A 15,051-nucleotide genomic window follows, 5' to 3' on the forward strand; every position below is an offset into this window, starting at 1 on the left:
TGTTTGTACAGCCCTGCGGTCACGTGACGAAAACACGACGTGACGTCACACGCGCAGCAGCAGCCAGCTGCCAGTCCAACATGGTTGACCTGTGAGCAGTGGTGCTACAAACGGCCGTCCGCATTAATTGCTCGCTTCTTCCGATCGCGCGTACACCGTGTATTGTTCAAAACCGTTAATATGATATCTTCGATCATCTCGCGACTCGTCATGTGAGTATTCAAACCCATAATAACCGAAATACGAGGAAATAGTGTGAATAAGAAGTCAGCTGCGCCTGGATTCTCGCCATCATTAACTCAGGGTTGTTCGATTCTGTTTGTCAATTTACACGGTTCAGTTTCGTTTTTTACTCTCTCTTCTCCAGTGTACGATTTAACCATCCATCAATTTGTATTTTTACTTGACGCTCCGAAATGGAAATCGCGTAATAGCCTGAACGTCTAGTAGTCGTTACCCTTCTTTTCTCGCAACCCCTCTTTTAACAAAGAAATCACAAAGGGTGTCTCGTTGACGTGGTCATGTAATGCGAATAAGATCAGAGGTGCAGTGTTCCAGTGAAAAGTTACACGACCATTCACGAATCTGCCTTGACGTGGAGAAATTATGTCATCGCGTCGTCGCAACACGGCTCGAAGAAAGATTTCCATGTTTGGTTACAAGTTCTACAACGGCGTCTAACCGATTGCCATCCTATTTGAAAATCGTCCTAGTTACTCGAACGAGATATCGATTCATGGGTGAAATTAATTCATGGCGATATCGATCCCCCTGTATCGGAGCACTTCGAAAATTTTGATCGTAAAAGGTAAGAGGAAATTTTCTCCACACTCTCATATTAGAGATACGAACGATAAACAGAAAATTCTACGCTCGAGGAGGACGTGTCGACTTTAATTATACGTAAAATTTTAATTGAAAGAAACCTATCGCAATCGACTAAATTTGCGTATAGCAAGATAAATATCATAGAGAAGTTCACATGCTGTGAAAGTACGTAATCTTGTCGCAATAGCCCTATGTATGCATGTAACGGAAACCTAACCTAACCATTAACTTTTGAGTCCCAACAGCAGGAGCTCCTTCTCCCCTCCATTCCGAACGTACACCCATGTTACACCTTGCGCATAAAAGTTTACTTGGTATTCAGAATTAAATCTATATATAAACATTCCTGAAGAAAATCGAAATATATTTGTAATTGAACATCGTGGAAATTGATATTACTTAAAATATAAATTATTGGAGTTGCTGTGAAATTTAATTCTGTTGGGCAATCGATTATATCGTTTCGATTTTTCGTATTTACAAGCTGATCTAAAACTACGATAGAACTTGTTTAAACGCGTTTGGACGTGTTCCACGGTCCGAATCGAAGCTCTTACATCCTCCTGGTCTTTATTGTCCGTACCCATTTCTGCATACCGAATGTTTAAAAATAGCCAGATACGTTCGAAGGAGGACAAAAGACCCTTATTGTTAGTCGAATGGTGAAGAATCATAGCGCGGAGTCTTTTGTGGTTTACCGGATATTGTTTTCAATACCACCAACTGATTAAATACGTACTATATATTGTGCGTCACAATGAGATACGAATATTGACATATTTATCTTATTTACAAAGAATTATGTATACTTCGTTAATCTGTTCTCAGCTGTTCCGAGGTTTCTGTGGTTTTTCCAATAATTATTTTCACCATCGCTTGTGATCTTGAACTCTTACAAATTCGGCAACTTTTAAATATTCAACGAAGCATTTCAGGTCGAACTGATTTAAATTAGGAAACCTTGCAAACCGAAGTGAGACATTTGTGATTCTTCCAAAAGTTATTTTTGCCGTCGTCCTTTTATGAATTAGGAAATTTGGAAATATTCGACGAAACGTTTCAAATAGAAACAAATATTAAACTTGGAGTAGGTTTAGAAAATTAGACAAAAGAGTGAAAATGAAGCGTGACGTTGCATCAGTTAAAGTGGAATCGCCGACGTCAATAGAGAACGTTTTCGTGCGTGTATCTGAAAGCCGTCATCAAAGATGAACGTCTGACCGAGCATCAGCTGATTGGAAAGCTACGTCATAATGATGAGAACTTGGTACAGCATGGCGTCGTGCGTCCTCTCGTTAGGGAGCACGTTTTGTTGACGGCGTTAGTAAACGTACACCGTCGATAACACGTGTGCACGGTGATAGTCTTGCCGAGACATGACTCACGCTCGTCGTGCTCGACAATAAATTGAAACGAGTCAGAGAAACGCTGATCTCAGATCGAGCACAAGGCGAGCCTCTTAAAATTCGCCGATCCGACCGGTTATGCTTTCGAGTATCGTTCGATAGTACATAGGATCGATCTATCTGCTTAAAAAAAGAAAATATTTCATAGCTTCTCCGGACTTCTTAGCGGAACTAGTAGAAATTGCAAGAATAGGGTATCGAAAAAGGAATTGTGCAATAAAGGAGCAGTGCGAAGATACCAGAAAGGAGATTCAAGTATAAAGGAAAAGATAAGAAGGGATACGAAAAATAGGAAGGACATAAAAACAACCATAAAAAGAGAGAACAAGGAAATAAGAATATAGAAAGGAGGAAAGTTTTCACAAGTGAAGAAGATGCATTAAAAGTTTCCTTAAATTCTTAGTGTATCTTTAGTCTTCCAAGAGGAATATATCCAATATATCTAAGAATAATAGCTTTACTTGGGATGGAGTAGTAAAAATTCTGAATTTGTACGGATAATATATTTCTTCTAGTAATATATTTGGTAGTATATCTACGGAGATACTGTAGGATCTTCGTATAATCGTAGAAGTTTAAACATTGCTTTAATATATCTATATCTATATAATATAATATAATAATATATATAGACGATATTCTTTCCATCCGTTTGAATTAAGATAACAATGAGATGGAATATAAAAAGCAAGGTAACAAAGAGATTTCTACTGTTTCTATGCGTTACGACTGATTCATTGGTGCATCGCGATGTTCTTCGACAGATGTTTCGTTTCTCGATAATGTCACGGAGCGTTATCTCACTCTTGTTATGTATATCGTTTAAGAAGTATGACTCACGTATTCGATAGTCTTTGTGTACATCAAGCATTGTCTTTTTACCGCATTAAGAATACACGAGTGCAGTTCCCTTTCACCTTTTCAACGTGTTCTATCTTACGTATTTACGAATACATATACACTAGTTTACGAAGGTATTCGGACACTTATTCTGGAAAATTTTTATGAATATGTATTACGTAAAAAATTAATATATCGTAGGCAGTTGGCTTAAATATACAACCAATGCTAAAAGCAATCCCATTAAGAATCGACCTCCATTAATATAATGAATATTTTACTGTTTAAATAATCTTGCGAATTCGTGCAATGTGCATGTTTGCGATAAATATCATGTAACTTCTACACACATTTTTGCGTTTATTTCAAACTTTATCAACGCGATCATGATGATATTTCCACATTGGTAAGTGTCCGAATTCTTTGTTGGCATGTGTACCAACTACCAGAGACGTTCTTCTTCCCTTTATTTTTTATTTATACATCATTCTTAATCGATAGAATATTTTGTAAAAATAAACTCAACGAGTAAAGATAGATTCCACATGTTCGCATTAGCGACACACTTGCGTCAAACTCTTTAAAAACTTTGGAAAGTGTCCAACGTTGAGGTCGTTTATTCGTAGCTGCACGTCGATATTGGAATGAAATTTTCAGAATAATTTTCTCACGACCGGTAACGTGTCTAAAAGTAATACAGCTCGATAGATCTTGGAGGAAAGGAAGTTTGCGGGCGGAAGGAAACGGGTAGTACACTAAGGGATGCTTTCTTGGTAGACCATAGGAACGTGGTCGTTGGATCGATGCCCGGTTGGCAACAGGAGGGTGGTTCTGCCGGTGGTATATGAGCAAGGACGTTCGTGCGGCACCCTCGTTTCCTCTTTCCCCGCCCTTTTTCTCTCCTTCTTCTTCTCTTTTCTTCTCTTCTCTTCTCTTCAGGCCTCGTCTCTTTTCTTGCGGGTTCTCCCGTTACAGCTGTGCAGAGGTAGCACGATTCTCCAGCGGTTCGTCGTCAATCGATATTTCGTTTCAGAAAAGATCTCTGTATTAACCTTTCCGGTGTGTTGCACGAGGCACAGGCGTTTCACAGTGAATCTCTGCCATCTAAACAGTCGTCAAGGGTGGCTGTTGCTTGTTTGCTTTTCCTTTTGCTTGCTCAAATACCGCTGGAAACGGTATCATTTGGCAGAAAATATTCCAACGTACGGCTACCAGCGTACACTATTGGAAATTATTAGAATCGACACAACAATCTCACCGAAATGTATTGAAGCACGACGTGCTTGTTCTTAGCGTTACTAAACGAAAACCGTGTCTCGGTGAAAAGTGAAACGGGTACACGCGCAACGATTAATTTCGTAAATCCTATAGCAACCAGGTCGAGATAAAACCTACCGACTGACTCTCTTTCTTCTTCTGTCGACACCTGCGCGCACACTCTCATTCTATTTACCTAGCTTCCTCTCCGTTTCGTTCCATGACCTATATTTTCGATGTTGCTGAAAGGTATCTCATTTTCTATGGATGCAGGCATTGCTCCGGTTGCTGTGCCCGTTGTCGACCACCGACTCCAACGCGAAACACTGCCGTTTCTTCGTGGCTGTTGATTCTATTTGCATAGAATCGCGTTTGGAAGTATTGCTCGTTGTGACCTGCTTCTGTGAACCAAGAAAACCGAAAATTTCGAATTAAAAACTATCGCTTCGCGGTAGTATTGATCGTTAGACTCGTACGTTCTTAAACGATACTTCAGAGGCTAAATAAAGTTCCACTTCTTTAATTGTGTTCATAAAAATTCGTAGTCTGATTATTATTTTCTTGCTTTCTAATTTTACAGCTCGATCAGCGTAACTTCTATTTCATAAATCTGACTATACCTTGCATCATACGAATGGAACCATTTAATCACTACGTTCGCACATAATCGAGTAACTATTATTATCTTATCGTATATTTTCGATACGATCTCCCAACTTGTTTCTTCGTCGAGGCGACAATCGTCCAGGCGGCTTTCCACGATTTAAAACGACGATAGTTTCCTCAAAACTGTTGGAGGTAGACATCGCGTGATTCTGGCGTTGTTACACCGCGTTCGGCTGAGCGTACGAGACGCGGTGGCTCGACCAGGAGAAATTCGCGTAAAGGGGCCTCGAGTATTTCAAAAGGCTGCCTACGACTGGAAGGGAAAAAAGAGAAAACGTCTCATAGAGCAGGAAAGAAGTTACGTCGGTATTGCGGTAATATGGTCGGGTACTTAGGATCCTCCAGCACGTGACGTCATTGCACTCGTTAGAATAATTAAGAATTCCATTCGCTAATTACGATGCGGTTCGTTCACCGCGCTTTTCCATCCTATTGCGAGGCTTCCACCATATACCGCAGGATTAACGCAAAATTTCTAACTGACCAGCGAGATAGAACCGCTTTTTCGTCATTAAAAAAAAAAAAGTAACTTGAAATCAGAAGAGATAGCCATCAAGAGAGATGACCAGAAAAATAACGGAATTGCCTTTTACGATGGTTCTTAATGGGTTCTTAAATCTCAACACAGATCCGTGCCTTTTCGGAAGCTCCACGGGTCGAATATCGTTAAACTCTAGGCTGTAAGCTGTGAAAATGGCTTTCGTGCTCTCGGAAACAAAATGAGAGGCACGCGTCGGCTCGATCGGTGGAAATGTTATCGCAGTTGCGCGCCAACGATTCCCCGGAGTACCGATAGATGATAGCGTTCGCGGGTCGAAGGGAATGTCGAAGCTCGCGCCGGTAGATAACAAGTTCGTGCTCCTCTCCTTCCACGTTTCGGTTTGCCCGCTTCTTCCCGAGCACAGTACCTCGAACAGCTCTAGAGAAAGAGAGAGAGAGAGGGCTCCGTTTTGATTTACACCCTCCTTTTTCCCGCCCTCGTATATAATTACGCCATTTTCTCGCAGACCAGGCCATATTTCTTCGTCCCTGGAGACGCGCCAAGGAGCAAAAGTGCACGTCACGGGGGTGTGGTAAAGAGCACGAGACTCGTAGAGCCCGAGAAGGGTGGCGCGGCCAGAAACGAAAGCATCGTGCCATGCCAGGGTGATGACCCTTTGGGCGTACCCTGAGACCTTACGCTCCTGGTATCGTCGCGATATCCTCCTTTCTTGCCTCTCTGCTCTTTCATCCCGCCCCTACCTCTACCTTGTCCCTTCTTCTTCTATGTCTTTTTTTTCTTCTCCACCGAACACTCCCTTTCGTCTTTTTATCCGTTTTCTGGATAGGTGGGTGGCTAGTGGCCATACTCGAGCAAGCTAGATGACCGTAGGGGAAGAGAATTGGAACGACGCACTGGAATGCGAGCCTGAACCCGAACGTTTTTCTCTCTTGCTTTGTTCCCGATCTCGATATTAGAGGCACACGTGAGATAATTTCTCACTTCCATTTCTTCTTCCTTCTTTTCTTGTCTTCTGGTGTATCTTGACAGATAGAACTTTGATCGAACCTCGGTCTCTTCTTAGAAAAATTATTTCTTTCTGACGTCTGTATCTTTTTAACACGCGCGGTTTGCCTCGAGTCGAAATTCCAATATACTGGGAATTCGTATTGGAGAAACGTGTAATTTCTTCTCACATTTTCCAGTGTTTTTATATCTTTACGGGTTTAACATTTTCGAAACACCGCTGGTTGATCCGGATCGGGGATTTGGGAATGTTGGAAATTCTTATTAGAGAAATAATTTTGGAGCGCGGTCAAAAGACGCGAGCCACGCTGTGTTTTCCATAAATCTTGAAATACGAAGTCGCATTAATACAGCTCTTTCTTAAATCTTTTCGCGGGATGTAGATTCGTAAACGTCTCGGCATATGCAAGCCGTGGACTGGCGCGTTTGAGAAAGTTCAGACTCGACGCACTGCGTGGGAGGTCCGCGATTCATCCGCGATGTTTGTGGATCTTTTATAGCGTGGATTTCCCAACATCTCCGCCGTAGACCAGCACCATGTGCCTCCAGAAAACTTGCAGCCAATGCCCTTTATCGTAAACCAACGCATTCGATTATCCTGAAAAAAAGACGTTAAGAATTTTTCGTGACCTAAATCGATCGAAACGGATTATCGGAATACGAATTTCATCATTGTCCTCGATTAAATCGCGTACTCTTGAGAATCTGATATTTCTTCTTTAAATAACACCAAATAAATCAGTCATGCTTGCGCATTTCTCTCGGAATATTTTCGGTTTCGGGCACTGCAAAATCGTCTTTTTTCTCCCGTCTGGTATTTCTCCCTCTACGACACTCTACCCTTACTTTTAGTCGGTCTCTCTCGTTCTCTCCTAAGGAAGACGATGCGTCGTCGTTGTAGTCGTCGGCCACTCTTCGCTGTTTAAATATAAACCCAAGCACAGAAGTGGCCAGCTTCCAGTTCGGGCGTCGCGACGCTCGTGGAACATACATCCGACACAAAGCTCGAGACTTTGAGTCTTGTCACACGTACATCTCGTGCGAGTAACACTGTGAGTTTCGTTGCCGCGAATTATTGCTTCGTCCCACGTTATTCTGATTTATGATTGTACCGAGAGGAGCACGACTGATCTGAAACGATTTCGTCGATCCTTGATCGCATCCAGGATCGAGCCAACGAGTTCATCGACCAAGTCGTCCATTCAAAACGAATCGGTGAGAGCTGTAAAGTGTCGTCCTCGATGGGGAAGCTCGATCAACGAAATTAGGTAGAAAAGAGCAGAGTTTAAACGATGGAATGGTCCAGCCGTTAAAACAACCGACGCGAAATCTCTGGTTTAAGAGAGTTTAATTGAGATCGAAGTTTTTAATGTTCGAAACGGTTTATAAAGAGCGTGAAGTATCGAGGGAACGTTGAACGAAATTTTCAATCGGCTTTCAAAGTTCCCGTAGTTGGCAACTTTTCCAAAGGTTATCGAGCTCCCGCGGGAAGGAAGTCCAGCTGATAGCTTGGCTGAAATCATACACCATACTTCCACGATCGTCGAATCCTGGAGCAAAGGGTTGTCGATCCTCTTCGATATCTAAGTGTTAAAAACCGAGGAATGTTTGAAAAGGATTTTGAAAAATCGACGGTTCTCGCGTTGACGTTTCGACTTTGAAAAATAATACCGGGTATCCAGATAATCTTAAATCGAACTACCATCAAAGTAATTTTGTCCTTGCACCAAATTTCGAGATATTTTCTAATCTAGAAAATCGTGCTTGTCCGCACGTGAACTCGAGTTCTCTCAGTCACGATTAATATTTGATCGAGCGAACGACGAATCGTGAACGACGCTGCACATTCTATCGAAACCTATTCCGTGCTACGATCAGGTCAAACTCTACGAGTTGGTCCTGTTTTCCCGGAGGTCGCCGAAACTCGACGACTGACTAATTCGTTCGTGAGAGGAATCACCGGTGCCATTCGTCTTTGTCGAGAGGAGCAACGAGATCCCGAAGGAGCGGTGGAAAAAAGTAGTCGGAGTGAGAGAAAAGAGCAAGAGGAGAAAGGAGGCGGCTGCAAGAAAGGAACCGCTTGTTCGACCGGTTGCTTAGAAAACGCTAGTTGAATCAGTCGGCTGGTCGTTACCCCGGAACAACTTTTGTCGGCACGGCGTGACAATAAAGAGACCGGACGAACGCGCGCGATCCAACCAACAACGCGACTTCTCCAGAGTAAAAAAGTTCGCGACTAGGTTGAGAGAAAGCGAATGCTGCCCTTAAGCAGTCAAAAATCTACGCGTAAAATGCGCAGCTCGTGAAATTCGATCGTACCAACGCTCTCTCCTACAGAATTTAAAACGTCAGCTTCCTTCAAGAAGAAAGTTGTCGCCTTTAAGCTTTTCAGACTGGAAAGCTCCGCCATCCAAGTTCCGGCCGTCCATCCAGGACCTTGTAAACTTCGTTCCAACTCTCGCTGTAAAAGTTTCCTGAAATAGCAAAAGAACGAACAAAGATATTCGCTTGAGAAAATCTCGAGAGAAGAAACCCTTATTAGCGAGAATCGAGTTCATCGACGTTCTCCGTGGAGTTGGAGGCGAGTCTTTTTTTGCAGAGCAGCATTCGTGGGGATGCAAGCGGTTGTTCTTGGCCACTTTCTAATCCTCCGATCTGCGATTGCCGAGTTAATGAACGATCAGCTGGTGAACGGTCCGAGTGATTGAGGCCAATGTTGAATTCGTTACAGCGAAGAAGCTTATGCGTCGAAACCGCGGTTGGCTTTCGATCGTCTTCTTAGAGAGAACTTGTCGAGCTTTTATCGTCCATACGCAGCCTAAATCTCGTTAGGCTAGTATCGGAGCGTATTAAACGAGAGGCAAGCCGAATCGAAAGGTTTCTATCGGATTTCGAGAGACAAATAACGTTCTGTATAGGGTGGAAATCTTGGTGACTATAGGAATAGCTAACACGACTAGACGACATTTTTTGATTCATAATGACTTGCCCTTTGCCTGTGAAAAGTACAACGTCGGTGGCCGTGCCTATAGAGGCCTATCATTATACACGAAACATCCATTTGCCCATTTTTAAACGGGTAACCGTGGTGAACACTATATCCGTTACATTCTTACCTTCTCCCTTAAAAATTGTATCGAAAACGTGAGGAAAATAGGACAAACTCGAGCCAATGTTTCTACCGAGAGCCGCGTCGTTTAACACTTTTCGACGAGAGAGTAAACAAAAATAACGTCGGTTGAGAACAGTTAGAACGTAAATAAAGTCGTATAAATTTCCTGAATCTCGATTAATCGAAATAACACGGGGTGTCACGATTTCGACGAATACGATCGTTTGCGAATATGTATTTGTTTGCGAGAAAGGGCAGAACGCGTAACGTAATTTGCGTAATTCGCGGAAAAATGAATTGCGTGACTGGAAAATCGATACGTTGATTTGGTAGCTGTAAAATTACCAAGTGTTGGTAAATCGTTCAGAGGCGTTTTAATTTCATGAAAAATAATGCACACGTCGCCTCGCTAATGAGTTTCAGAAACTTTTTAAAAGGCAAGCAGCGTACGAACGGAATAAAGTCGGCGAATTTTTTTTAGAAGCGTATAATTATTTAACTTTTAGCTTAGGATTTTTCACGAGTTTGCTAACACGTACAAATTCTGCGCCGCACTTTTTACATTTTTCAATTTTTATATAATTTCGAATGGTTACGGTTGCTGAATCAACGTCGCGTCCACGAAAACAGACAACCGATTCATCATTCAAAAACATCGGGTTGCGTAACCAGCACTAACGATATCCGAATACGTGTGACATTGATCAAAATGCTGATCGGTAAACAAGATTGTATAACGTTGTAGATATTTCCAGCGCGGATGTGAAATTTCGAAGAACGTGGTTCGAAATGAAGCTCGTTGAAATACATGGAAACGCGTACAGCATCATCCGAGATTGCAACTGCGGTGACACTGATCCAAAACTTGCTGGGCAAAATTGTATAACGTTGTAAATATTGCCAAGCGAAGTGTTTAGAATAGTCAGATTACGTTAATCCTTTCACCGTGTAATAAAATGACAGGAGTTTACAATGAATGATTTCCAATACAATCGCATGGGGAATTTGAATTTCAGCTTTTCAATATTAGCCAAGTTCGAACAAATCGACAATTATAATAATTCTTAGTATCATAGTTGACAATTTTCTTCTCTCCTCTTACATTATGAAAGGGTTAAGACTCGTTGATCGATCGGGATCGCTCTTTGACTCGATGGCGCGGTGATTAATTTTTTATTCATTTCCTAAATGATATTTGTGAATCGTTAATGACCGGACAATGCGTTGCTGACAATGTGTGAAACAGAGCAATAAATCAATCATGGAGATAAACGAAAAGAGAGCACACTGGTTTTTCTTTTTTCTTTTCTTTTTCAATGTATATTTTTAGATCTCCTTTCGTCCCTGACTTCCTTCTTCTATAACACAATACTTGATCATCTAAATTCGTGAGTCCTTCGACTTGATCGCGTCGGTGTTATGGATTACCCGCATAATTCTTTGTCGCGCCCATTCATCTTCGTAATTAAGCGACCGTTTACATGCGACGCAGCAGTATCTCACGTGTAAATCGTTGTCACGAAGGTGAAAGTTATTAAGCGTTCTTGATAAAGGTAGCCGCGTTTGCAACACTTCTCGAAATTAGAAATACCAGATGAATCGCGTCTCCACTCACGAATTCCCTTTAATTACGAAAGAAGGCTCGTAGCTTGATTAAAGAAGCAACTCGTGCGCGATCGATATAATCTTTTCTACATGAAGTTTTATTACACCGTTCGATTATCGTCTTCTGTGATTGTGGATACGAGAGCCTGGCTTTGTTTCGGGTCATTGTATTGTTAAAAGTAACAAAGGCTATTGGTCTCGTCTAAAAGCGATCAGGCTAGCCAAGAAAGGAAATCATGCGCTAGAAACAAAGAATGGAAGCCTCGACGAATATCTTCTTTTTCCTCGAGCTTTGTCATCGCCTCCAAGGACGAGCTGGCAAGCCTCGTGGAATACCGCATCCACGGTATTCCGATGCAGTTTCAAAATTGTTCGGCCGAACAACACTTGGCGACTTTGGAAAAGTTCCAGAGATGCTCGACGAAAAAAGCTGAACCAACTCGACAACCAATTTTTTTTTCTTTCTACGACGTAAAACAGGAAGACTCTGTTGGGGTAAAAAGATTTACACCGAACGCTTCGAGATTTTTCCCACCGAATCTTTATACGATCGCACCGACAGAATTGTCAGCTGAGAGTAGCTGTATTTATCGAGGCAGCTATATTCTATCTTTTTTTTTTTATTATACACGAATTTCTCTGTGTGTGTTATTTTTATCTAATCAATTTCCTCAATCGGTTTCTTAATCCATTCGCTCTTAATTAAGTTTAATTTTTAGCGAAACTACCGAGATTAAATCGCGAGTTAAGAAAATCAAGTTTTACTCGTCGGCTAAAAATGGTGCAATCCTGAAAGGATTAAAAAACATATGTGCAGTTTAGACTCGCTTAGCTTATCTATTTATAGCGGTTTGTTCTATCTAGCTTATTCTACGCGTACGTCGCAGCGATATGTACCGATGGATCAGGTTGATGCTCCTTGTCCCCATCTCGAAATAACCGGACACGCCCTCGTTACGACGTTTTCGTACCTCGCTCATTAAAGCTGTAAACGAATCACACTGATTCGTTACCTATGCGCTTACCTTGCCACTCTATCCGACCGGTGGAAAGTTAATAGTCCGCTTAATAACGACACCGTTCGGTTCGAATCAGCGAGAACCGATACGTTTTTTCCATGGAGCAAAATCAAGCAAAACCCGCCCAACCAATCAGTGGCTGACGTGGAAAGAAAGATAATGATGATTTTCGTATCCACCAGAGTTTTAATTAATGGACAAGAGATAATAAAGAGGGACTCGAGGGAAATTGTGGTTCGAGAAGGGCTACGATTAAAATAGAAAACTGGGTCGACCCTGAAGCGCGATGAAAAGTTACCTGGACGCGAGTATCCAGCACGTATTCCCGTTATTTCTTGTCGAACCGTATTTCGGATATGGAACCGACATATTTCTCACGACCTTTAATTAGCAAATGCTCCCACGTTGCATCCAAGTGACTGCATTTTTATTATTTATTATTACGATACATAAGGTTGCATATGGACTGTATTCTTGCCACGTGTAACCAAATGCTCACGTCACATCCTATGAATTAATACTATAAACATTTGTTTAGCCATCCTATGAATTAATGCCATAAACATTTGTTTAGCCATCCTATGAATCAATACCATAAACATTTGTTTAGCCATCCTATGAATTAATGCCATAAACATTTGTTCGATCTTCGTGAGTATCGTTCGATCCCATCGTTCGAAGGAAAACGTATACTTCATTTTCATTTTCAGTCGCGATAAAAATAGCCATACGTTTGTAAATAAATATTGACAGCGTTTCGGGGATTCGTTGGTAGATTTTGAAAATAAAATGGCAAATCGCAACGAGTTTGCTGCTTTTCGAATTTATCGGCCGCACAATGGGCGCGACTCGCGCAACGAAACCTGTTGCGAGAATACAATGGGCAAGTAAATTTTCCTTCGACAATATAAAACAATAACTATTCTCTCTCGTTTTTTGTAGCCAGTCATTACAGTTCATTGACAACGCTGCCCGTGAATCGAGCTTTTCGATCGCCTCTTAAAAAACGCGGGAATGCCATTTCACAAACTTTCGTATAAGTAAAACAGATCGCCTTATGCATATGACTGTCAAGCGTGTACTTGTATACCGATTTTTCCCAAGCTTTTCCAAAAAGGTACAAGACCAGACGGTACAATCGTTGATCTTTTCATACACGCGTTTATCGCATACACGGACTGCACATGTTTCGTCCTTTTTTAACAACCTATTCAGGATAGAATGAAATATTCAGGATTATCCCAGGGTTTACCAGACATAATCAAGCGACAAATGCTATTTAGAGTTTGGTATTAAAAAGCTATAATAAAAGTACAAAGAGAACGTTGACAGACATACTATTACTTGCTAGAAGACTGTAAGACAGAGATAGTTAACAATGAACGTAACCTTTGGCTGACACAGTCTACTTTAAAATCTCTGTTTCGCTTATTACGTTTTTCTTTTGTGATATTCGGGCATTGTGGACATTGACTGATCGATAAAATCACTGGAAAATTCAAACAGCCGAAACGACCGACTGGCTCGATAAAACCGTAGACGCGACTCGTAGCAATTGTTACCGGACTACCAGTTTCATGTTTATTAATGCAGCCGCGTAAACGTGCATACGCGTGCACGAGCACAAACGCGGGAACAAGCGAAGGCGACATGTTTATTCGTACGAGGTCAAGATCATTGTCGTTCATTCGCGCGCAGCCTGGATTCCGTCACGTTTCGCCGCGGATCCTCCGTGAGCGACTTTTTCTGTCGCGAAATCCGTACACTGGCCACGTTTCCATATCGCAAAGCCTTTGCCCCAAAGAAAGCGTGTCCTCGACCGTTTATCGTGAATTTTCCCTCTGTCTTCCATTTGCAACGAATTTTCATTCGTAACGTTCAAACCGCAGAGCAAGAACCTGTCTGGACGAACCAGTTAATTACAATTTCCATAGTGGCTCTCAACTTTGTGCGATTGAAATTGTACCAACGAATAGCGATAGTTTGCATAGGTGTAGTGTTCTGTCCTTTCAACGACTGCAATTTGTACGTATTTTCTCTCCTCGCAACAACCGAATTACCATTTCTGGTACAGTCCTTAATCGACGTAATCCTTAACTTATGAGCCATGAGTCATCATGCCCAACGTGTCTTTCATAATCTGAATTTTACCATCCCCACTGCCAATCTTTCCAAAATCGTTAAAACGTCTGGCATTTCTCGTCAGATAGATTCTCTTAGTTGCGAGCCTCAAACCGCGTCAAACACTGTAGCGAGTGCAGCAACGAGTTGGCAAAAAATCATCAAACGTCTGTTGGAATTTTTACTTTCGCGTAACCTATGCTTTACACAGGCAGCCAATGCTTATCGAGTTCCCCATTCCGAATCCGAATAATTTTCCATTGCCAGGATATTTATAAATACAACATAGGTTTGAGAACGTTTGATCCAGTGTATATTCTAATTTCGTCTAAGATTCTTTAAACGTGAGTGGATTAGTCACTACCCAGGCTCCAAGACGAACATACCAATATTCTTTAGAATATTTCTCGAAAAATTCCGTTTGTGGGGATCGTTAATGCGCAAATACCAGCACGGACTGCGCGCAAATGACGCCCTGTTACGCAATCGACATTGCTGACAATCATCGTATTACCTGCAAAGCGCGATCGTCCGTAGTTTCGCGCGATTCTCGCTTGGCGAAGCTCGTTCGCCGAACCCATCCTCCCTAGTTCTGCAATCATTCTCTAAATATCAAATTTACATTTGTAAAGTTACATTTTGTTCGAGCGATTTTTCTCGTCGAAGTAATTTTCGTTAACGTCAACGGCG

Source organism: Bombus impatiens, unplaced genomic scaffold (assembly GCF_000188095.3).
Source record: "Bombus impatiens unplaced genomic scaffold, BIMP_2.2 scf_0406, whole genome shotgun sequence".
Lineage (NCBI taxonomy): Eukaryota > Metazoa > Arthropoda > Insecta > Hymenoptera > Apidae > Bombus > Bombus impatiens.